The 23,372-nt window shown below is 46.0% G+C and overlaps 1 long non-coding RNA gene across 9 annotated transcripts; it reads right to left on the reverse strand.

Annotated features, from left to right (window-relative positions):
• Window positions 1–323: 323 nt before the first annotated feature.
• LOC149911599 (uncharacterized) lies at window positions 324–22,124 on the reverse strand. Of its 9 annotated transcripts, none has more exons than XR_016463138.1 (9): window positions 21,872–22,124; window positions 21,189–21,771; window positions 20,252–20,397; window positions 18,535–19,747; window positions 14,171–15,518; window positions 14,007–14,098; window positions 5,717–5,811; window positions 3,088–5,145; window positions 324–3,002 (listed from the first exon to the last, which is right to left on the reverse strand). It is a non-coding gene; the product is annotated as an uncharacterized LOC149911599 (long non-coding RNA). The 9 variants fall into 9 exon arrangements; XR_016463137.1 differs by having other exon boundaries at window positions 324–2,573; window positions 2,870–5,145; XR_016463134.1 differs by having other exon boundaries at window positions 324–931; window positions 2,451–5,145.
• Between the last annotated feature and the right edge of the window lie 1,248 nt (window positions 22,125–23,372).

Below are 23,372 nucleotides of genomic sequence, written 5' to 3' on the forward strand. Positions count from 1 at the left end.
CCCAAAGAGAAGGCCGCGTCAGGGGCCGGGCCCAAAGAGAAGGCCGCGTCAGGGGCCGGGCCCAAAGAGAAGGCCGCGTCAGGGGCCGGGCCCAAAGAGAAGGCCGCGTCAGGGGCCGGGCCCAAAGAGAAGGCCGCGTCAGGGGCCGGGCCCAAAGAGAAGGCCGCGTCAGGGGCCGGGCCCAAAGAGAAGGCCGCGTCAGGGGCCGGGCCCAAAGAGAAGGCCGCGTCAGGGGCCGGGCCCAAAGAGAAGGCCGCGTCAGGGGCCGGGCCCAAAGAGAAGGCCGCGTCAGGGGCCGGGCCCAAAGAGAAGGCCGCGTCAGGGGCCGGGCCCAAAGAGAAGGCCGCGTCAGGGAATGCCAAAACAGCACAAGACTGATGAGACCATTACATAGAACACCAAAACGGAGGGCAAGGCCCAAGAAAACACCGCCAGGAACGCCAAAACGAAGGGCAAGGCCCAAGAAAACACCGCCAGGAACGCCAAAACGGAGGGCAAGGCCCAAGAGAAAAATGCAGGGAACGCCAAAACGGAGGGCAGGGCCCAAGAGAAAAATGCAGGGAACGCCAAAACGGAGGGCAGGGCCCAAAAGAACGCCACCACAGACACCAAAACAGAGACCAAAGAGAATGCTGCAAGAAATAATCAGGCAAAGAGGAGAGGCAAGGGGAACGCAGAAAGAAGACAACAGACAGCCTGTAAGGCACGCTGAAATGCAGAAATGAACTCCAGGTACTCTACCTTGTGTCTTACTAAGTAATGGGTAAACATTGCCCTTACCTCTTGGGCAGATTATTACCGTCAGCAAAGTTGGCTTCCGGGGCATCACAGGAAATGTAGATTTCTGTTCCTGGCTGTTCTCATGAAGAGCCACAGATCGCTCTGTGCAGTTGTTATGGCGCTCAGGAGTGCCACAGCTCTCCGCTGCCACCTGTTGGACACAATACAGTAATTAAGGCACTGCTCCACATATGTGGGGGCTGCACCCTGTGCACACTGCTCTAATGATGTCACAAAGGAGCATTAGGGATATAATTAATGCTATTTGTTGGCTTGAATTGTTAAACTAACTATGACTTCTTTTCTGCACTACAATTAGGATGAAGGTTACTTTGACAGAAAAGAAGGGGTGTTATTTTTATTGCTGCATTTCGGGTTAGAGACATTTTTTACATCAGGCTAAGGGTTAGGGTGACAGACACATTGCAGGTAAATGTAATTATCGTTAGAGCTCTCAGTAAGCTAGGGGTTCAGGTCAAGATTACAATTAACACTGCCTCCCAGCCAATCCCAGAGAGCCAAAGGCAAAGGCGAGCCAAACTCCCAGGACAAGCAAAGGGAAATCCAAGGTAAAGGCAAAGCAAACAGCTAAGGCTAAGGGAAGGGCAAAAACAAGGAAAATAGACAACAAAAAGCTATGGTGAGGGCAATGAGAGTGCAGCAGGGAAGGCCAACAGCAAAGGGCAAGAGAACACAGCAAGAAACACCAAAACAGAAGGCCAAGAGAACATGGCAAGAAATGCCTATGCAAGAGCTAAGAGAACATGGCAAGAAATGCCAAAACAGGAGGCCGAGAGGACGTGGCAGGGAACGCCAGAACAAGCGGCCAAAGAGAACATGGCAAAGAAAGCCAATACAGAAGGTCAAGAGAAGGTGGCTGGGTAGGCCAAAACAGGAGGCCAAGGAGAATGCCACAGGGAAGGGAATGCCAAAACAGGGCGCCCAGGAGGACATCACAGGGAACGCCCGGGCAAGGGCTATGAGATGGCAGGAAATGCCGAGGACAACGGGCAAGAGAACATGGCAAGAAATACCAAAACAGAAGGCTAAGAGAACACAGCAGTAAATGCCTAGGCAAGGGCTAAGAGAACATGGCAGGAAGTGCCAAAACAGGAAGCCAAGAGGATGTAGCAGGGAACGCCAGAACAAGTGGCCAGAGAGAACATGGCAAAAAAAGCCCATGCACAAGGCCAAGAAAAGGTGGCTGGGTAGGCCAAAACAGGAGGCCAAGGAGAATGCCACAGGGAATGCCAAAACAGGACACTGAGGAGGATGTCACAGGGAACGCCCAGGCAATGGCTGTGAGATGGCAGGAAATGCTGAGGACAACAGCCAAGATAACATGGCAAGAAATGCCAAAACACGAGGCCAAGAGAACATGGCAAGAAACACCAAAACCAAACACTGAAGAGAATGCAGCAAAGAAAGCCAAGTACAATGGCCAAGACAATGGGGCACAGAACACCAAAACAAGAGAGCAAGAAAATGCAGTAGAGAATGTCTAGGGTAAAGAGAAGGAGAACACTGCAGTGAAAGGCCAGAGACAAATAGAATGTGGGAAGGACAGGCAGCCTTTGGGGTACCCTAAAATGCAATAAAGAGCTCTGGGAGTGCTACGTTGTGCCACGCTACATAATGGGTAAACATTGGTGTGCGTACACTGCCCTTACCTGCTGGGCAGACAATTACCAGTCAGCAAAGTGGGATTCTGGGGCATTCCCGGAAATCCAGCTTTCCATTCCTAGCTCTTCTCATGAAGATCCACACATCACTCCATGCAGTCGTTACAGCACCTGGGAGAACCACAGCTCCCAGTAATGCTGCACAGTAATGAAAGCACTACCCTGCATACATTGGGGGGCTGCATTCTGTGCATGATGCTGCTCACCAGCAGCACTGTAGCTGAGAACAACGCACAAGGAAAAGGCTCAAATACCCAACAACACTTTTGCTTCCATCTTCTCTGATAACTGCTCATTATACCCAGCCCTCACCTTTGGCTGTGCAGGTGGAGATTGAGAAAGCAATGCCACCCCCACCAACAACCTCCCTGCCCCACACTGTGAGTCAAGATAGGGTTTGGGATCACCTGAGGAACCTGAACATCCAGGAGTCTATGGGTCCCAATGAGATGCATCCCAGAGTCACGAGGGTATTCGCTGATGCAGTCAACAAGCCATTCTCAATGGTATTTGAGAAGTTGTGGCAGTCAGGTGAAATCCCTGGTGAGTAGAAAAAAGGCAACAGCACACCTGTTATTACGGATAAAAAGGATGACCCTAGGAACTACCAACATGTCAGTCTCACCTCTGTGCTGTGAATGATCGCAGAACAGATCCTCCTGGAAGTGACTCTAAAGCACATGTTCCAGTGCATCACCACCCTGAGTGAAAAACTTCCTCCTAATATCCAACCTAACCTTCTCCTGTCTTAGTTTAAAACCACTCCCCCTTGTCCTATCATGATCCACCCTCATAAACAGCTGTTTCCCCTCCTGTTTATCCACTCCCTCAAGTACTGGAAGGCCACAATGAGGTCTCTCCAGAGCCTTCTCTTCTCCAGTCTAAACAAGCCCAGTTCCCTCAACCTTTCCTAATAGGAGAGGTGCTCCAGGCCTCTGATCATCTTAGTGCCCTCCTCTGGACCCGCTCTGAGAGTTCCAAGTCCTTCCTGTGCTGGGGGCTCCAGGCCCGGACGCAGTTAAGCAGATGGTGCCTCACGAGAGCCGAGTAGAGGAGGAAAAAAAAAATACAAACAACCTCCCTCTCTCTGCTGGCCGTTCTTCTTTTAATGCAGCCCAGGATATAGTTGTCTTTCCAGGATGCAAGTGCACACTGCTAGCTCACATCCAGCTTCTTATCCACTGGGATCCACAAGTCCTTCTCTGCAGGGCTGCTCTCAAGGGGTTCTTTGCCAAGTTTGTATAAACATCCAGGATTGCCTCTTCATCAGTGACATTGACAGTGAGGGTCAAGTGCACCCTAATGACACCAAGCTGTGGGGTGCAGTGACACACCAGAGGGACAGGACACCATCCAGAGGGACCTCAACAGGCTGAGTAGTGGGCATTCAGCAATGTACCTTCCCAGCCCAGAAAGCCAACTGTATGCTGGGTTCCATCCAAAGATGCGTTGTCAGTAGGTGAAGGGAGATGATCCTGCCCCTCTGCTCTACGCTGGTGAGGCCTCACCTGGAGTGCTGTGTCTGGATTTGGATGGCTGCAGTGTAGGACACAGGCATAGAGCTGTTGGAGTACATCCAGAGAATGGCCACAAATATGAACTGAGGGGTGGAATGCCTTTCCTATAAAGAGAGAAAATTGGGGCTGTTCAGCCTGGAGAATTGAAGGCTCTGAGGTGACCTGGTAACAGCCTTTCAATACCTAAAGGGAAGAATGAGAAAAAATTTAAGTTAGATATCAAGAAAATCTTGTGAGGGTGGTGACACAGTGGAACAGGTTACCCAGACACATGATGGATGCCCTGTCCCTTCCAAGGTGAGGCTGGGACAGGCTCTGGGCAACCTGATCTAGCTGTGAATGTTCCTGTTTATTGTGTGGCAGTTGGACTAGATCATTACAGATGGTACCAAGTACTCCAGCTGGGATAATCTGCATGCGTCACAGAGCCTCTCTGGACCAGTCCCAGTATTCAGCAGACCAGGGACCTCACTTCATCACACTGTTGGGAACCAGAGCTGTAGAGCTATTGAATGGGGGACAGGGGATGGAAGGAAGAGGGATGGGGGTTTGGGTGTCATAGAGATTAGGAAACTAATAGGATCTCCAGACAATTAGGATGAAGATATCTGGGGTGATGCTGAGTACATTGGTCCAGAAGAGGATAATCCTTGGCCTTCTATAAAGATGAAGTCAGATCTGCTGTTCAAACAGAAAGGACTGTAGGATCCCAAGGTGATCAGTCACGATGTGCTCTGAGAACAATGCCTTGGGATCCATTACCATTGACAAATTTGTAAGGGAGATATGGGAGAGAACTAGACAAAATAGGAACAGAATACTTGTTACCACTATGCTCAAGTGGTGCAGACCATATTACGCTCAGTGAGGATGAAGCAGATGGCCACTATGTTCTGGGAGTGTTCTTCATGTCCTGGTCGAAGCACCTCACTCTATCATCAGCCGTGTAGCGCAGCAGGCTGGGAGAATAGACCCCATGGAGAAAAGTGAGCCACCTGCAACCCATTTGATCCCTAAGTGAGCTTCCCACAGCTATCAGAAACCTGCCTGCATACAAGCTAGTGCACAAACACGGGGCTTGGAATGCTCTGTTACCTGCCCAGTAGATCTCAGAGTGCTTACACCCCTGATGAGACAAACTCCAGCAATCCCTAAACCCCATCAAGCTAAAAAAAAAAAAGAGATCAGCTGATTTATTACATGTAAGGGCGCACAGAATGCCCTTAAACAACTCTGTAGGTTTCGAACAGTGCATGACACTCTTAACTACAGTCATGAAATGGGATGATGGAGGTGCACACAAACCATGTTTGGAGCCCCAGGTTGGAGATCATGCTGTAAGAACCATGAAATGGTGAACAGAGGTGGAACCAGAAGATAACGAGCTCAAAGATTTGCTTAGAAGACCTGGAGAATGAAGAACCTCTTTATGGAAAAGGATGTTAGCTCTGGGCATTCCCACAACAGCAATGCTCAGTCAGCTAACCAGCATTATCCTGAGGCTGATAGAAGCATTCCAGAAATGAGGGAGCAATGAAAAAAAGAAACATGTTAGTCCTTCAATCACCATATCAGAGAAAGGGAGATAACACCTTCATCTCCCTTAGAGAAGAAAAAAGGGCATCATGATGACAAACATGCAAATACAGCTGCTCTAATCCAGTTTGGAATCCCCCCAAAAAGGTGGAGCTCACAGCCCTGAAATAAAGAATTACATGCCCCGTTCCAAATACTCACCCCACTCTCCAAGGGAAGCTGCCACCAGGATGCTGCATCTATGGCCACCAGCCCTTAAATGTAGTCAGGATACCCCAGAAGGGGATATCACAGCCCTGAAATAAAAAAAAGAATAAAAGTTATCCCATTCCAAGGATGAACACTCAGCCCACACTGCCAAGGAAGCAGTCTCCAGGTAGAGATGCTGCCCTTGTGGCTTCCACCCCTTAAATGTGGTCAGGATACTTAAAAAAAAAAAAAAAGAGAGAGAGAGAGATTACAGCCCTGAAATAAAGAAACCACTTACCCCCTTCCCAAGGACCAACACTTGCCCATGCTCCACAGGAGACAGCCTACAGAGATAAACGCTGCCCTTACAGGTGCCAGCACTTAAATGTGGTCAGGATGCCCCAAAAACAGGAAAAATCACAGCCCTAAAATAAGAAGGAATCACTCACCCTTTCTCAAGGACCAGACCTCGCCCCATACTCCCAAGGAGGCAGTCTCTGAAGACAGATACCACCTTTAAGGCTGCTACAGCCCTTAAGTGGGGTCAAGATCTACCAAAAAAGGAGAGATTGCAACCCTGAAATAAAGAATGAATCATTCTGTTCTAAGGGTTCACTCTATGCTCTAAAGGAAACATTCTCCAGGTACAGTAGCTGCTCATTCTGATGCCAGACTTTAAATGTGATCAGGAGCCCCCCAGAAAGGGAGATTACAATCTAGCAATAAAGAAGGAACCAATTACCCCATTCCAAACACACTCACCCCACACCCCAAAGGAAGAAGTCTCCATAGAGAAGTACTGCCCTTATGGTCTCCAGCCCTTGAAAGTGGTCAGGAACCCCAAAAAAGGGAAAGATTGAAGCAAGAGCCAACGTAACAACAACAAGCAGCAAGAGCCAACGTAACAACAACAAGCAGCAAGAGCCAACGTAACAACAACAAGCAGCAAGAGCCAACGTAACAACAACAAGCAGCAAGAGCCAACGTAACAACAACAAGCAGCAAGAGCCAACGTAACAACAACAAGCAGCAAGAGCCAACGTAACAACAACAAGCAGCAAGAGCCAACGTAACAACAACAAGCAGCAAGAGCCAACGTAACAACAACAAGCAGCAAGAGCCAACGTAACAACAACAAGCAGCAAGAGCCAACGTAACAACAACAAGCAGCAAGAGCCAACGTAACAACAACAAGCAGCAAGAGCCAACGTAACAACAACAAGCAGCAAGAGCCAACGTAACAACAACAAGCAGCAAGAGCCAACGTAACAACAACAAGCAGCAAGAGCCAACGTAACAACAACAAGCAGCAAGAGCCAACGTAACAACAACAAGCAGCAAGAGCCAACGTAACAACAACAAGCAGCAAGAGCCAACGTAACAACAACAAGCAGCAAGAGCCAACGTAACAACAACAAGCAGCAAGAGCCAACGTAACAACAACAAGCAGCAAGAGCCAACGTAACAACAACAAGCAGCAAGAGCCAACGTAACAACAACAAGCAGCAAGAGCCAACGTAACAACAACAAGCAGCAAGAGCCAACGTAACAACAACAAGCAGCAAGAGCCAACGTAACAACAACAAGCAGCAAGAGCCAACGTAACAACAACAAGCAGCAAGAGCCAACGTAACAACAACAAGCAGCAAGAGCCAACGTAACAACAACAAGCAGCAAGAGCCAACGTAACAACAACAAGCAGCAAGAGCCAACGTAACAACAACAAGCAGCAAGAGCCAACGTAACAACAACAAGCAGCAAGAGCCAACGTAACAACAACAAGCAGCAAGAGCCAACGTAACAACAACAAGCAGCAAGAGCCAACGTAACAACAACAAGCAGCAAGAGCCAACGTAACAACAACAAGCAGCAAGAGCCAACGTAACAACAACAAGCAGCAAGAGCCAACGTAACAACAACAAGCAGCAAGAGCCAACGTAACAACAACAAGCAGCAAGAGCCAACAATCACCATTTTCCAAAGGTCTGCACTCACTCCCAAGGAGGCAACCCCCAGGTAGGGATGCTGCCCTTACTGTTCCCAGCCCTTAAATGTGGTCAGGGAGGGGGTGGAGCCAAGGTCAGCCCTATCCGCTCCCATAGGTGAATTGCTTCCACCTGTGCTCACAGGGCTGGCTACACCCCTCACCACGTGCTCAATCACTGCTTCTGACTGTAACCTAACAGTTCCTATAAGGCCTGAAGCAAAAAAAAAAAGACAAATAACAAGCAGGCGATTGGATCTGCCTGTCCGGCAAGGGGAGTGTTATCAGTGGATGAGCAACAATGGCACACATATTTTGATTCAAGTCTGTCCTCAAAGGCAATTGGTAAAATTGCCTGACTTTCTAAAATTGGTGACTCTGCGGGTGACACTGGGGTGACATAGGGCTGACATTGGGCTGGGATGATGTGGGGGGGTGATGCTGGGGGGTGATGTTGGACTATCACAGGGGGGGACATCAGGGAGTGATGTTGGAGTGATATTGTTGGGGGGAATGTAGTGGAAACCCTAAGTTGTGGCTTGAAACAATGATTGAGAAGGGACAAACCAGAGGAGCTCAGGTTCATGAAACGCACCTGAGTGATGGAAGGGGTGGATCCTGGCTCCACCCTCCTCCCAGGCCTTATTTAAGTGTTGGCAGTGGGAATGAGAGGCTTTTGCTAGAGGTCCCTGCTTGCTTGAGATCTTCTAAAGTTAAGCAGATTTTGTTCCTTGTTTTTGTGTTCACAGCTGCTGTGTTTGAGCAAGTCCTCACTTATTGCAACCTATTAATGCTATTGTTGTTGCATTTTCCACCACATTGCAGTATTACAGGCGGTAATTACTGGTGGGGGTGATGTTGGGGTTTTTTTTTGAGTAGCATTGTTGGAGTGAAGCTGGGAGGTTACACTGAGATAAGACTAGGATGCTGCTGGAGTTTCACTAGGGGGTAACATCAGGGAGTGATATTGGGGTTACATTGTTGGGGTGACACTGATGGGGGCACACTGGTGTGATACTGGGGTGAAACTGGGTCGAGGTTGTGCAGTGATGCTGTAGGGTGATGTTGGAGTTTCTCTGGGGGATGAGATGAAGGAGTGATGTTGTTGGGGGGGTGATATTATTGAGGTGATGCTGGAAGGGAAGTGATGTTGGGGTATCACTGAGGGAGGAATCAGGAAATGACGTTGGGGTGACAAGGAAGAGACATTGGGTGGTGACGTTGGGCTATCGCTTGGGGTAACATCAAGGAATGATATTGTTGGGGTGATGTTACTAGGAAGGATATTGGGCTATCCCTATCTTAAGGGGGTTTCAACAGGGAGTGACGCTGCGGTGATGTTTGGAAATGACTCTGGGGAGTCCTGGTGGGGTGTGGCTGGGATTGACATCAGGAAGTGAAGCTGGGGGGTGACACTGGAGTGAAATTGGGGTGATACAGGGGTGATATTAGGGGGTGACACTGGGGGCGATGTTGGGTTATCACTGGAGGAAGTGATGTTGGGTTGATGTCGGGGAATGAAGTTGTGGGTTGATGTTGGGGTATTACTAGGGTTTAACATCAAGGAGTGATGTTTTGGGGGGAACGTGGGGGTGACACTGGGGTGATGTTAAGTGTGACATTGGGGGAGACATTACTGGGGTGAAATTGTTGGGGTGACACTGGGTTTATTTTGGGGAGTGACACTGAGAGGTAATGAGTATGACTGGGGGTGACATCAGGGGGTGATGCTGGGGGAACATTGTTGGGGTGATACAAGGAATGACACTGGGGTGGCACTGCTGTGACAGTGGGGTGATATTAGGGAGTAATGTTGGGGGGATGAGGTTGGGTTATTGCTGGGGGGGTTCAACAGGGGGGTGACACTGGGGTGATGTTGTAGTATTACTGGGGGCTGACATTGGGGATACTGGAGAATGATTCTGGTGTGTCATTCTAGTGACAAGGGTGATGTTGGGGCTTTTCTGGAGGGAGTGACATCAGGGAGTGAATGCTGGGTGGTGATACTGTTGGGGATCTAAAGGCCCCTGACTGAAGAATGATCCTGGAATTGAATAAGGTATTTTGGCAGTTTTAACAGAGTTGATATTTGTGGCTGTGGCTGCAAATGTTTTGTGGAGAGAGCTGTCCTTGGTATTTGGTCTTGTTCTTGCAAAGACTTGTTTTGCAAGTTGATGTTCCACTTGGGCTCTGTATCACACGCTGACCGCATGAGTACAGCATGCAAGTAGAACAAACCCTACAGACCCTGGGGAGAATGAAAGCGGGAGAAAGCACGGAAGTGCACTTTGAAGTGGGGGATGCTGTGTTGGTGCTGCCAATCGAATCTACCTCTGGCATGTTCCTTCTCTCTCCTCTTCGGTGGCTTGCCATCTCTCAAGGGTCAGATAGTAATAGCACACTTGCTTAGGGAGATTCTGCTTCCCACTTAATGGAATTATCTAACATTTCAGAGAGCGACACTGGAGGAAGTGACACTGTGGTTGTGGTGAAGTGATGTTGGGATATCAATAGGGTTGACATCAGCAAGTAGCACTGGGGTGACACCATTGGGGTGATGTTGGAGTACCACTGGGATTTAACATGAATGACTGATGCTGGGGTGAGAGCGTTGGGGTATGACAATGTTGGAGTGACACTGAGGGTTGATACTGTGGTGATGTTGGGGGGTGACACTGTTGGGTTGATGCTGGTGGGTGACGTTGGGATGATAGGGGGATGATATTAAGGAATAACGCTGGGGGAGTTATTCTGGAGCATCCTTGGGGGGTGACATCAGGGGGTGTTGGGGGCTGATGTTTGGGGTGAAATAGGTAGGGCTTGGGAGTAGAGTTTGGGGGAAAATAGTAAGGATTTGGGGCTGATACTTGGGATGAAATAATGAGGTTTTGGGAGCTCAATTTGGGGTGAATTAGCAAGGACTTGAACCTGGAGTTTGGTCTGAAATACTGATGGTTTGGGGCTGGAGTATGAGGTGAAATAGGCTTTGGAGCCTATTTGGATGGCAGTTTTCAATGTAAAAAACATGTTCTTTACAGTTTCCTTGCAGGAAGAGGATAAAGAAACTCTGCTTTTACACAGGAGGGGATACGATATACCTTCAGCAGACTCCCACTGTTGTTCAAGCCACCTCACTGAACTTTGACAGAAAGTTTCACTGCCTTAGAATGTGAAATTGTATCCGTGTGTAGATATTTTAATTGCAGGCACATACCCTGGAAAGGTGGGGGAAGTGGCAGCAGCACTAGATGACTCAGAAATTGAGATTCCACCTGCAAACTGTCAGGGACTAAGAAAAGAAGTAAAATTTTAAGGCAGCAAAGACCAGCAAAATTGTGCAGACTTGACTGAACCAAAGTGAAGATATGTGAACTAGTGTGAACAGAAGTGAAGCCATGCAAAATTTTACAAAACCACGTGAACTTCATGGAACCTCAGTGAAGACCAGTGATCCTGAAAAGTCTTCAGTGAACCAGGGCGGACTTCTGCAAAGCCCAGTGAAGACCCACAAACCTGTACAAAAATACCATGAATCCGCACAGACAATACAAGTACACCAAGTGAAAACCCACAAAATTGGGCATCCTTTGGTTTATTTGGGTTTGGAATTCTGGCAATGCAACCCAACTGGATAAGTCCCTTGTAGACTGGTAGTATTTTCTTCACAAATAATGAAATCTGAATCAGTAGGACATTGTTCATGCCCTATTACCTGACTCTTACCTTCTCCTCCCCTGGTTTCTCATTGCCTGAGTACTTCAGGTTCACAAAAGACAAAAATGAAACAACAAAAAAAAGAAAATAGGGGGAAAAAAAAAGAAAAAAGGGAAAAGGAAAGAGTAAAAGAAAGATGTAGAAAAAGAAATAGAAAAAGAATAATAAGAGGAAATAGAAAATGAAATAATTAGAATTATAAAAAGAAAAATTATTAGAAAAAGAAAAAAGAAGAATTAAATTAGAACGGGAATAGGAAAAAGACAAAATAATTGGAATTAGGAAAATAAATAGAAAACGAATTGGAAATAAACTAGAAGAAGAATTGGGAAAGGCTGTGGAAAAAGAACTGGAATTAGGAAAAAAAGAACTGGAATTAGAATTACAAAAAGAAAAAGGAAAAGAAAACTAATTAGGGAAAAAAGCATTAGAAAAGGATAACAATTAAGAATTAGAAAAAGATAAAAAGTAAAAGAATGAAAAAGAATTAGAGTAAGAAATAGAAAAAAAAAACAAGAAAAGGGGAAAGAATGAATTCTAATTATAAAAATTATTAGAATTAGAAACAGAAAAAGAAAATAATTAGAATTAGAAAACGAAAGAGAAAAATAATTAGAAAAAGAAAAATGAAGAAGAATTAGGATTAGAATTGGAAAAAGAAAAAACTGGAAAAAGAATTGGGAAATGAGAAAAAATTAGAAAAAAATATTAGAAAAAGAATTGGAAAAAGAACTAGAATTAGAAAATGAAAAAAGAGTGAAAAAATAAAAAACCATTAGAAAATGAGTGAGAAAAAGTCTAGAAAAAGATAAAAATAGAACATGAAAAATAAAAGAGTAAGAAAAAAGAAAAGAATTAGAAAAAATAGAATTAGAAAAACAAGAATATGGAAAAGAAAATGAAAAGAAAAGGAATTGGACAAAATGAACTGAGAAAATAAGTGGAAAACAAAATAGATGAAGAATTGGAAACAGAACTGGAAATGGAATCAAAACTGAAAAAAGAATTGGAAAATGAAAAAGAAGAGAAAGGAAACAAAAGCACTAGAGCAAGAGAAAGAATATGAAAAGAAAAGGAATTAGAAAAAGAAAAACCAATGGATAAAGAAAAAGAATTAGAATGATAATTGGAAAAGGAAAAAACTGCAAAAACTAAAAATGCAAAAAGAAAAACCTGGAAACAAAAATAATTAGAAAAAGATTGAGAAAAAATAAAATGAATTAGAAAAAGGAAAAATATAAAGAAAAAAAATAGAAAAGTATCAAGAATTACAATGAGAAGTAGAAAAAGATTTAGAATCAGAAAAAGAAAAGAAACTGATTCAGAAAAAGGACAGAAAAAAATCGAAAACGAATTAAAAAGAAGAATCAGAAAAGAATTAGAAAATGTAAAAGAAAAAAACTGAAATAGAAAAAATGAAAAGGATGTGGATTGGGGAAAAGATTTGGAATGGGGAAAAGAAAAAGAACTACAATTAGAAAAAGAGTTGGAGTTAGAAAAAAAAACGAAATAGAAAAAAAGAAAAAAAGACTTGGAAAAAGAATTAGAAAAAGAAAAAAACAAGAGTAGAATAAGAATTAGAAAAAGAATTAGAGAAATCATTAGAAAAGGAAAAAAGAAAATGAAACAAGTATTAGAAAAAACAGAAAGTATTATAAAAAGAAAACGAAGAATTAAAGTTAGAATGAGAAGTGGAAAAAGGAAACGAAAAGGAATTGGAAAAACAATGAAAAAAAATGAAAATTAAAAAAAAAATTAGACAAATAATTAGAATTAGACAAAGAAATAGGAAAAAAAAAAAATGGAAAATTATCCAGAAAAAGAGAACACAAGAACTACAATTAGAAAAAGAACTGGGATTCAAAAAAGAAAAAAAAGGAAATAGAAAAAGGAAAAAGACTTGCAACAGGAAAAAGAAATAGGAAAAGAATTAGAAAAAAAATAGAAAAACAAAATAGATTAGAAACAGGAAAGAAAAAACAGATTTAGAAAGAGAAAAAGAGAGATTTAGAAAAAGGAATGGAAAAATAATTGGTAAAGGAAAAAGAAATTGAATGAGAATTGGAATGGGAATTGTAATATGATGAAGAAAAAAATATGGAAAGGAATATGACAAAGAAAAGGAACATAATGAAGAAAAAGAGAAAGAAACAATTGGAAACGGAAACAGAATTGGAAACAGAATTAGCAAAAGAAAGAATTAGAGGAGTAGAAAAAGAATTCAAAACAAAAAAGAATTGGAAAAAGACTTTTAAAATAAATTAGAAAGAAAAATAAAAGGAAGTAGAAAAGGATGTAAAAGAATTAGAAAATGAAAAGGAGAAAAAAGAAAAAGGTAAAAAGGAAAAGAAAGGGAAAAAACAGATTAGAAAATTATTCAGAAACAGCAATGAAAAAAATAAAAGGAACTGGAAAAGGAATCGGAGAAAAGGAAAGCATTACAATTAGAAAGTGAATTAGAAAATGAAAATAAATTAGAAAAAGGGGGGGAAATAAAAAAAAAGAAACAAAAGAGAACTGGAAAGGGAACTGAAAAAGAAGAAGTTAACTCTAGAAACCCCAAGTCATACATGGCCCTCACTGGAAGCCTGTTTTGGAGCCTACCTCTTCTTTTTGCATCTCACTTGGTCAAAGCAGAGCAGTCAGCATTTGGGTCGCTGTAGCTCCAATGAGGCACAGATTGACAACATGAAACACTAGGAAAGAGAAACAAGAAACATTGCATAATGGCAAGAAATGATATTGAACCCAAAAAGAAAAGAACAAACCTGTGTTTGGTAGGAGTGACAGAAGCCGCAGACATCCCATTGGTAATTGGGAGCCTAAGCCAGCTACTGTGGACGTGGTGAGTGTTGGTCAAGCTAGAGTTGAACTCCATCAGGGTACATTTGAACTTTGTGAGCCCTAGAAGACAAGAGAGAGAAGGAACGTGCAGGCGGCGGATGTGAGAGGCAGTGCCAGTGGAGCATCCCTTCAAGGGACACTTCTCCTGTCTCACCCAGGACAGCTTCTCTCCTGTTTTTTTTTCTTCTCAGGGTCTGCATGCTTTGTTTTGTTGGCACACCGCATCTGCCTGGCCAGAGCGAGATATGGAGACCAAGAGGAACACTTGCTTGTAAGTATATGGTGGGGAAGATGGTGTAAAATAAGAACATCTGGTGAACACAAAGTGAGCACGAGGGACAACCAATGCCATGAATATAGGACCTCTACAAGCATGGGAGTGGCCTCAGGGGTCAACATAGCTTGTCGGACAAAATAAGGAGTGCATCTTGGCACCCATCTATGGCTCTGGTTTCCTGCTGTAACCACCAAGAGCCTCAGTACCGTCCTCGCACGGCTCAGAGGGCCACAGTTCTCCAATGCCACCTGTTGAACACAAGACAAGATTTTCTAATAAGGATGAAGGAATCACCCCTTTCCAAGCATGTGGGCATGTCTAACACTGCAACCCAAAGAGATCAGGAAGGGCAATAGCATCTGGAGTCTCCAGTCCTGGAAGGAGAAAAGAAACCTCCACACGAGATACTAAACAACACGGGTTAGTAAGACTTAGGTGTCATTCTAGAAACCACAAGTCATACACAGCACTCACCCGAAGCCTGTTTTGGAGCCTACCTCTTCTTTTTGCATCTCACTTGGTCAGTGCATAGTAGTCTGTGTTTGGGTCATTGTAGCTCCAATGAGGCGTCAATTAACAGCATGGAAAACAAAGGAAAGGAAGAGAAACACTCCATAATGGCAAGAAATGATACTGAACCCAAAAAGAAAAGAACAAACCCATGCTATTTGGGAGAGACAGAAGAGCTATTAGTACTGACAAACAACACAAGATGGGAGCAGAAACAACGACATAAAATACTCACGTTATTAGTTCTAATGCAGAAACAACATTCCATTCCTACATAAGTACACAAACACTGTGTAATTGCACAAAATGACCATGACCACTTTTGAGGAGCATGCTGCTCCATGAGAGCTCATGCAGTGGGAGAATGAGGAATGCCTGAATCCAGGTCCATGATCTCTTTTGGTACCATGTGGGGTAGCTTCTGGAGACTGCAGGACTCTGGCATGACAAGCAGCCCACAGGCAGGAACAGGAGAGCGTCAAGATCTGCTAGCGAGAAAGAAAAGGAAATCCCTGAATCTTCTTTCTCCACAAGCATTTGGGATTCTTTCTTCTTTGCAGGAAAAAAAACCCAACCCCATTGTGATTCAGTCCCAGCACAATTATTAGGTATATGATATGTACCAAAGCATTGCATATTGTTAGGACAAAAGCTGTGGCATAGTTAGTGAGAGGATCACAAGTAAAATTAACTAGATGTCACCAAGATTAAAATTCTCTTTGAAATTTGTATGCATTGTCCCAAATCACCTTTCAAAATTCAGTGGGTAAAGCATTTCTTTTACCTTCCACAACTTAGAGCTAGGGAGACATTATTTGAATTATGGCAAGTGCATCTACAATTAACTGGTGGACTTTTTATATTAGTTCTTTCCCACTGAGATAATACACTACATAATAACTGCTGATTTGTTCCCAGTGCTGATAGGGAAAACTGCAGGGGTGTAGCAATGCACAAGATCACTTGTTAATCTGACACCCTAGTTTTATTCTTTATCCTGCATCTCTCCGGAGTTGGGGGCAATCGGCCAGTGCTATCCTGGCCCTATTCATTTCCTGAATGCATTTAATCACTGTGTTTAACCATGGTTGAAAGGGTTAAGCCTCTGTTAGAATTAGAATTCAGTCCCATATGCCCAGTACGGCCAATATGGGCATGGCTCCATGAGCAGCCAGTGACTGTGGTAAGGTCATCATAAGCAATTACAAAAATTAATCTGAAGAAGATTCCTGTCCAAAACAGTGACTAATGATACCATGGGGATCCCAGAGAAAGGAACAGAGCGAGAAGGGAACATGTGAGGCACAGAAATAGGATCAGCATTCATTAGCATTTGGAAAACAAGAGAGAACTTCCCGGTTCCAAAGGAACCAAGGTTAGAGGAAGCATAACTGGAAAAGAAAACAAAACAAACATAAAACTTCCTGGTCCCAAGTGAACCAAAGTTAGAAGGTAGGTGAAATCCAGATAGCTAATTTTGTACATTTCCTCCTGATCATCTTGAGCCTTTCAGATGTATTTGTTAAGAGTCTCCCTGAGGGTTAAAGGGACAGGACCAGGGTGGGGCAAATCAATCAACACTAGTTGTCCTGGGGAGTAATCATCCCAATAATCAGCTCTTTGAGTAAGGGACCACGGGGCACAGTGGTTGCCAGTGGTGGTCCCCAGTAACCCTCTGATTCCTTTTCAATCAACAGGATCTCATCTCCCGCTGTTAGTGGCACTTTCCACACATACTGATTTCCTAGGTGTGTAACCAAAAACATTCCTTTATTTGGCTAGTTCTGTAGCAGAATAGGGAGACCTCCTCGATATGAACATCAGAATACCCACTTTCAGTCTCTTCATATGCATGCCCAGTTTCTATCGGAAGGCAGAGAAGGATCACCAGGTTTTCTGATTTGTCTTTGTAACCAATTCCTGCAAGGACTGAATAATTTGGGTTTCTGCCGTGTGCTGTTCATTGTGGATCTCTACGGCAGCAGTAAGAGCAGCTCCTGAAACTGCACAAGTGATTGATTTTCCCTTTTCCTCCACCATACGAGTTTGCTTGTGGAGGGAATCTATATGATCCACAACTCCCTCTAAGTTGGGCCAATTATTCTGTGCCCAATTCATCTCCGTGGGGGAGAATTTGGCACCGTGCTTTTCTAAGAGGTCAAGGAGTGGATTCCTGCCCTCATTCCTTTTTTTTTTTTTTAATTTGCTTTTTTTTTTTTTTTTTTTTTTTTTGTTAATGATCATGCCTCAAAATGAGGAGCAATCTCTTTGGGGGGGACAAACACATACTATCAAAGTCCCAACAATTTACTCCTTACACCCCCAAAGTGTACACACATACTCTCTTCTACCAATAGGGCACTTGCTGCTACCACCTGGACACATTCAGGCCAACCTCGAGATACAGGGTCTAGTACCTTGGACAAGTATGCAATAGGCTTTCTCTAAGATATTTATAAGCATTGTTGGAAATAGCCAAATAATTTTCCAGGACAGTATCTCTGATCGTTATATCTATCTTTATTCCCAACTGCAATGGCGGGCCTCCTGCAAGCAGGAGAGCGCAGAGAAAACAGTGTTACGTCTTTTATCCCCTACTGCCCGACCCTTATCTCTTTCTCCCCGGCTCCTCACTGGCTGAGTACTGCAGGTTCACACTCTTTCGCGACACTTCACTAATTGTACGAATACCAAGAAAGCACAAATCCTTACCACCCAACCACAAATATCTTAGTTGATCAATTGCCTTCTAACAACTGCTTTCTTAACAAACATCTGGTCGTAAGTTTTGGATGTCTACTTTACAACATAAACATAACCTCTTAACTGCTTCATTACCCCCTAGCATTTGTGCCGTTTACACTGGGTCATTGTTCAGGTCATCCGTCTGTCCTTGCTTAGAGATAAGCTTGGAAAGAGGACAGAGGGCAGTATCTTGGAGCCTGCCTACGGCATCCTAACGTTCCCACAGAGTGGGACAGTTCTGCTTTGTGTAAAGGCCCCGACTCCTTGAGAGTCTGTTCAATGGACTTCACTTCTGCTGGCCTAATGAACAACGTTACAGTACGTTTCCCAGGTCAGAATACTATACCCACATTGTTTAGAACATTTGAAGTCTGTTGCAGCTTTGGGAGAAAGAATTTGTCACGTAATTCGGTAACTATGTCTCTAAAATATGTCACTAATACGTATATGGTAATCTTACTTTTCACATCAGCTATTTCTAAGGACATGCTACAGCTTCATTCTTTAGATCAACTGCCCCTTTCAATATCCAATGCAGAAACACCACTTTCACTTTCCACAGCATTTACCAGAACCACAGAACGGCAGGGGGGCAGAAAAGGACCACAACGATCATCCAGCTCCCCAGAACCCCCACACCCCCTCGCAGCCGCCTACAGCCTCGGATCTCGCTAGAGCCCCCCCCGTCGCCTCCCTGCAGCTTCCTGGAGCCCCGCACGGCCCCCCTCCCCGTCCCGGGACCGTTCTCCCGCACACCTCCGGCACAGCTGTCCTCAGCACTCGCTCCCGTCGCGCCGCGGCTTCCCTCTCGGTGCTGCCCGGACATCTCCGGCTGCCTCCGCGCTCTCCTGCGGGGCGGCCCAGGCGGCAGGAGCGGCGCTCTGCGAGGAGAGCCGCGCCTCCGACAGCCGGCTCCCAACGCTCGCTCCCGCGCACGGCGGCTCGGCCAACGGCAGCCGGCGGAGCTACCGCGGACCAAGGAGACCCCGGGGGCGGGGCGGCGCCGCCGCTGCCCAATCAGAGGCAGGGGGCGGGGCAAGGGAGATGCTGCTCAAGGTGAGCTCCTCCTGCCGCAGCGTGATGACGACAGGTCTGCACGGCCAGCTCCTAGGTCGGGAGCCAGGAATGGACACGGCAGGAGGAGAGAGGCGTTAGGGAGCAGCCGAGGCTTCGAAATGCATCAAAAAGCCCTGAAAAGCATCACAAAGCCACAGCCAGGAAGCTCGGGATTATCACGAGCAGCATCCAGGATGCTAAACATCATTTGCTACCATACCAGATGGTAGCTGAGCTCTCGCTGCAGACGTCCCAAAGCCAGACAGAACGGGAACAAACCCAAAGCTCTGCTGCGCGCACCCCACAGCCATCGCGTTGCAAGCTGGAGTGCCTTGCTCTTCGTTGCATTCGTCCCAGTCTCTGTGAATGAAGACTCGGAAGGCAGTCAAGGCGTTGATTGAGCACGAGCGTGCTTTTATTATTATGTAAAAGACAGGAGGGCATGAGAGGTCCAGGGTAAAGATGGGACTCATCCTCTCTTGTCACAGAGAGAGTGGCTCAGAGCTCTCAGTGCTGCTGCCTGGTGCCTGGAGCTGGAGGCGTGATTCTAAGTCCCCCTCCAAGAGGCTCGGCTTCTCCTCAGCGATGCTGACCTGCTCCTGCGTGGAGGTGCTGCTGCTGGGGCACTCGGACTGTGCTTGGGCTGGGCTGCTCTGCAAAGGCACTGGGTCACAGTCCAGGCTGGTGACCAGGCTGGTGTCTGGCAGGCTCAGGTCAGCATCTTCAGCACAGCCGGGAAAAATGAGGGCATGAACTCAGATGAGCTCCTTCTCTCCATCGCTGTTGTTATGTGGAAGGCTGTCATCTGAACAGCAGCAGTTTGTGCTTCCTAAGAGCTCTCCATTGATGGAAGCACACAGCGCATCATCGCTGCTTGCCCTGGCTCTTCTGGGTAGACAAGGGCTCGATTCACCTAGGAAGGATACACAAGGGTTAGTGTCAAACTTTCACTGTCCAATGTCTTGGTGTTGTCTGTCAGGTAGCTTTAAGCAGCATGCTAGATGCTCCCTGGCCAGCTCTAAACAACAACAACAAAGAATGGAGTTAGCAATAGCTGTTAATTAAGTCTGCGCTGTCAGCTGAGCAAAGAATCCCGTGGTCTCCTCGTCCCCCCTAGGGAAACAAAACCGAGACACTGACAGGCTGAATTATGAAAGCGGTCGTTGACATTTGGTTAGGTAGTGATGGCGGAAAGAAGCAAATAGGCTTCCAGCAACAGTGCCACTGTCTTGACAGCAATCCTTGTGCAGGTCCAGATCTTGACTTAACAAGAGACTCATTTGGGAAAGACAGGAGTTAACCGAAGTTGTGGTTAGGCACGGGCTTGAATGCTAGAAGGAGGTACAAGTCCACTTGTATTGCATGAATTCTATGTTGCTGAAAAGCAAGGCTTTGAAAGCTGGATTCGCACCCTTACCTGCCAGCACCACGACTTCTGTCTCTGAGGGCTCCCTGGGACTGCGCTGCAGTCGGCGTTTGGCCACAGAGGATGGTTTCCGCAGGCTGAAGCAGGAACGCCAACTGCCAGCTGGTGATTCCTTCGTCTTGCTGGGTGGACGTTGTCTGGAGAGAGAAAACAGTGACTGGTGTGAGTCGTGCGTGGTGCGGGGTGAGGGAAGAGCTGCACTGAGCTCTTGCCAACAGTTGCTTGTTCCTGGCACCGCCTGGTTTCTGCTGAAGCACAACTTAGAAACTCGCTCTCTTTCAAGCAGTTGAGGATGGTTCCGCTCCTATAGCTCAGCCCTGAAGTCTTGCTGGCTAAATTCCCCTAAACTGTGTCAAGCAAGATGCAGAGCACGTGAGCAAAGGCTCCGCGGCTGTACAGGACAGCATCTAAGGGATGGCTCTTCTGGAGCCAGCAGGCGTAACTGCTTTCTGAGGAACCGTGCAGCCATAAAGGAAATTCAAAAGCACCTCTGACTCTGACATCAACACCTCGTCGGCCCCATCTCACCGCCAAGTTTAGTTTCTAGTGCCAGCAGGTCTGACCAACAGCTCTGCTTAGAGGAGAACCGGAACTGGTTTCAGGCATGTGGCCCCGACAGCTGGAAAACCCCAACGTTTCAAGGTAGAGCCAGCTCAGGCCAGGGTAGACGTCAGCATGGCTTTATACATCTCGTGACTGCGTGCCCAGCAAGGAAGGAATGGCAGCCTCGTGTGGCTAAACCGAATATGTTAGTTGAATCTCAGAGTCCAAAGGGAGCGGAGATTCACTGCAACAATTCACTTCAGGCACCATTACTTTAATTTAGTTTCCGCATGTTTTGGCGCAAGAAATAATGGGGGAAAAAAAAACAACAACACAACCCACCCAAACAATGATGATGGTTGCTGGAAAACAAAGTCCTCTTTACCTTTCAGATGGAAAGTTGATGATTGTGTGGAATTTCCCCTGTACAGCTGTGGGGCCTTCTTCCACTTCTATGTCCCTGCTCTGTGTCACAACGGAAGAGCTGCTGTGGCCTCGCCTATGAGCCTGTGCCAGACCTTGCCAACTTGGCTGATCTGAGCATGCCAGAGGGGATCAGATCACAAAGTGTCCATTTCAATTGCAGCTTCATGTAGGAAAGAAAACCAGCTAACAGGTGTGAATGAATTAATTCATAAGCTGCACAACGAGGCTATTCTTCATAAAAAGACCCACATGGATTCCTAATCCAAAAAGAGAACAACAAGATTTAATACCGATGGAAGAGGTTCCTGGTCCGAAGCCTCATCCTCTTACCCAACTTTCCTTGCCTCGTACTCTTCCCCAACTCCTGGACGATGCCCACAGGCTTGAACTCAGATCTCAAATTCATAGGACCTGGCCTGGTCCCCAAGCCTCAGTCCTGCCAGACATACCCCGGTGCGTAGACTCATCCCCAGAATCTGACTGGACATTGTCATTCTGCAAACGCCCCATCCCAGCAGCAAGGGATCAAAGCATTGGGACAGCTGAAACAAAAATGTCATGAAAGTTTCCTATTAGCACTGATCAAGAACACATCTACCCCTGAGCAACAGGATGGGAGACAAACAGCAGAAGACAACCAACCTGCAGAACCCGCTCCGTTGGGGTTGGTCCAGATGTTTGTATGCTCCCTTCCATGGCCCAGGCCAAGCTTGCTGAGCTGCTCCTCCTTTGTGCAGGGGGAGAGCGGCGCAGATGCTACGTGGTGGCTATGCACAGCATGCCTTTGACTTGATTCTCCTCTCTCCATCTTCCATTAGCAAGCAGCATTTCAAATCTCTCCTTGCAAAAAATCACCTAGGTAAAAAAGAACTGGCAAACTTGCTTTTAAAGTTTCCTTATTTATACAACTTGATGCTTTAAAGCACAAGCTCACCTAGCAATCACCTACCTTAGACAAGCTCAACCTGCAAGGAAAAGTAATTCTTCTGTGTCTGCAGACTTTGCACACATTTCCAGGTGCAGTAGTCAGCCCAGTTCTCAGCACAGCTTTACCAACCACAGAAACCCAGTTTACGCCCGCCGTGCTTTTCTCTCTTCTGAAACGCTGCATTGCTGCAAGAAGCAATGAATAAAATCACAGAATCACAAAACTGGGGTTGCAAGGGAGCTCCAGAGATCACTGAGTCCAACCCCCCCTGCAAAATGGGTTCCCTACCACAGGCTGCACAGGTGGGCATCCAGGCGAAATATCTCCAGAGAAGGAAAATCTACAGCCTCCCTGCTCCAGTGCTCCATCATCCTTACTGTGAAGAAGTTCCTTTCGTTTTGGTGCGGAACTTCTTGTGTTCCAGTTTATGGCCATATCCCCTTCTTCTGTCCCCAGAGACCTCTAAAAAGTGGTTGGCCACGTCCTTTTGACTCCCACACTTAATATAATAAGCATTAATCCAGATCCCCTTTTAGTCTTCTTTCCTCAAGGCTGAACAGACCCAGGTCACTCAGCCTTTCCACATTGGGGAGATGCTCCAGGCCCTTTATCACCTTCGTGGCCTTCTGCTCGACTCTCTCAAGGAGAACCCTGTCATTTTTGTATCAGGGAACCCACAACTGGATGCAGTACTCCAGGTGAGGCCTGACCAGAGAGGAGCAAAAGGGGAGGATCAGCTCCCTTGCTCTTTTTAATGCACCCCAGGATTCCATTGGCCTTCTTGGCTGCCAAGGCACACTGCTGACTCATGGCCAACCTGTCATCCACCAGGACACCCAGATTCTTCTCTGCAGAGCTCCTCTCCAGCATGTCATATCCCAGCCTGTACTGATACTTGTGGATATTCCTTCCCAGGTGCAAGACTCACCACTTGCTTTCGTTACAGCTCATCTGGTTTGATACTACCCAGCTCTCCAGCCTGTCCAGGTCTAGCAGCACAGCCTTTTGGCGTGCCAACCACTTCACCCGCTTTGTCTCATCAGTGTACTTACTACGGGTGGACACTATCCCCCTCAGCAAGGGAGCTGACAAACATATTGAACAAGACCATGTGAGAAATACTCAAAAATTTCGGGTTAGGCAAGAAACTTAATGATAGCAGCAAAGTTTATTTGTTATTGCAATACTGGGCTCATATGCCCCATTAGCAAGGGA

This window comes from Phasianus colchicus, unplaced genomic scaffold (genome assembly GCF_987193195.1).
Source record: "Phasianus colchicus unplaced genomic scaffold, bPhaCol1.hap1.1 HAP1_SCAFFOLD_80, whole genome shotgun sequence".
Classification (NCBI taxonomy): Eukaryota; Metazoa; Chordata; class Aves; order Galliformes; family Phasianidae; genus Phasianus; species Phasianus colchicus.